This window comes from Zingiber officinale, chromosome 5A, assembly GCF_018446385.1.
Source record: "Zingiber officinale cultivar Zhangliang chromosome 5A, Zo_v1.1, whole genome shotgun sequence".
NCBI lineage: Eukaryota > Viridiplantae > Streptophyta > Magnoliopsida > Zingiberales > Zingiberaceae > Zingiber > Zingiber officinale.
Window position 1 is genome coordinate 14794739 of NC_055994.1, and position 2402 is coordinate 14797140.

A 2402-nucleotide genomic window follows, 5' to 3' on the forward strand; every position below is an offset into this window, starting at 1 on the left:
CCCGGCCTTCTCCTCGAGCAGGCTTCCTCCCCGGCTTTACGTCCCTCGAACGCCGCGCACGTTCTTCTCGCCCACCGGGTGTACTCTTCCGCAGCTCTCCCGTCCTTCGGACGCACCGAGCCCGTCGACTCCCTTCCCGTGTCGTCCTTCTCGTCAGCTGCGTCTTCCGCTCGACTTCCTGTGCTCCTAAGTTCCTGCACACTCAGACACAGGGATCAGACAAAACGCAGGACCTAACCAACTTGGTTGATCATATCAAAACCACCACGGGGTTCAACAATCTCCCCCTTTTTGATGTGTATCAACCAAGTTCAAGTTAGGAGTCAACCAAACAAATAGTAATTTGAAGAAAATTACTAAACTAACAATTCAGGCATAAATTTACAATTTTGAACTAAATTGCAACATTAAAATATATATAAAAAATTTTAAATTCCCCCCAACTGAACTTATCTTTTATTCTCCCCCTTTGATCACAGCAAAAACGGGAAAAAAAAACATTTTTAAGAGTCAAAATGTTTTTCAAAATGCAACTAAAAATTTTCTAAGTTTAAAAAAAAAATTCTAAACAAATTTCTAAGTAAATGAAAAATTTGGGTTATGTTAAAAAAAAAATTTCTAAGTTCCAAACACTTTCTAAGCAATATTCAATTTTATTTTCAATGCTTTTATCAAAACGTTAATTAAATAGTTCATTTCTAAATTTTGCTTCCAGGTAGTGGCGAGGCACTAGGCCTTCTTGGTTATTGGAGCAACAATCACTTTCTAGTCAAAGCCGCATTAGGAAAATCAATGTTTAATTTTCTCTTTTGAAGCCTTTAATTTTAAAGGATTAATTAAGTACGGATTTTGAAACCCAATAGAGGTTCCTTCCTACTGGATTAGTCAGATACTTAGGGGGTATATAGTTTCTTGGTACTTTTCTAAGTTGACCATGATGGTTTCTAATGTACCAATTTAATTTTTCATAAATCCTAATTTTTGAACTTGGAAATTTCTTCAAGCATGCATCACTTTTCAATTTTTCAATTTCATTTTTTAATTTTGTATTTTCTAATTGCAAAATCTCATTTTCCAAATTTAAATTTTCCAAACTTATTTTTAAATTGACAATTTCTTTTTCTGATTTGAATAGATCTTTAGACAAAGATTTAATAAACTCAAAAGACTGTTTAGGGTTTAGGGCACGTACCTTTCTTACCTGTTTGTCGGTAGCTCCCCCTTCATCGCAGCTTTCCTCTTCTGTCTCTCCCCCTTGATCAATGCTCATCTCTGAGTCTGAGTTTTCTTCAAAGAGGTGGTTGGCCACCAATGCTAGTCCCGAGAATTCTTTGATTTCCAACTCGAAGGATGAAGAGTCATCCCATGTCGCCTTCAAATTTTTGTGCTTGGAGGAATTTGATTTCTTGTAATTGGTCTTTGTCTTCTCCTTTTGTTTGCACTTCAATTTTGGGCAGTCCTCCTTGATGTGCCCTTCTTCGTTGTAATTGTAGCAACGGACTGTCCTTCTCTTTTGACGATGTTTACTTGACCGCGATCTAAATTGGTTAGATTTAAAAAACTTGTTAAATCGTTTTACCATTAACGCAGCTTCGTTTTCGTCAATTGTCGCTTCGGAGTCGGGATCGTCCTTTTCAGCTCGTAGGGCAATGTTGAGGTTCGACTTTTCTACTTGATTTTCTGTAATTCTAGATTCGTGAACTTCGAAAGTTGAAAACAAATTTTCTAAACTACTTACCTCAAGATCCTTAGAGATGTAGTACGCATCTACTAAGGATGCCCATTCTGGAGTCCTCGGGAAGGCGTTGAGCGCGTATCGGATGGAATCCCGGTTCGTTACTTCTTCTCCAAGGTTGGTTAGTTGCGTGATCAGTTCTTTAATCCTTGCTTGGAGCTACGCTACCTTCTCGCCTTGGTTCATCCGGAGGTTCATCAACTGGTTCCGGAGGATGTCGCACCTAGCTAGCTTCGCTTCAAATGTACCCTCGTGAAGCTCCAAGAATTTCTCCGAGAGATCTTTCGCGGAGTCGTAACTTCCGATCCGGCTTACCGCCTGAGGTGGCAGAACACTGAGGAGGTGGAATTCTGCTTTTCCGTTGGCGACGAAGTGGGCTTGCTCCTTCATGCTCCACGTGTTTTCTTCTTTGTCTTTAGGAGCTGCAAAACCATATTTTATAGTAATTAAAATATCAAAATCTGTTTTGAAGAATACCTCCATTTTTCGCTTCCATGTAGCGAAATCTCCGTCGAACATCGGGGGATGTTCGCGCTGGCCATTGTTCTGATCTTTGTGCTTCAGATGGCGGTTAGTCCCTCTGAGGCTGTTGGGCTCTGATACCACTTGTTGGTGCAGCGGGGACCGACAAGAGGGGGGGTGAATTGCCTGCGAATGAAAACTTAAC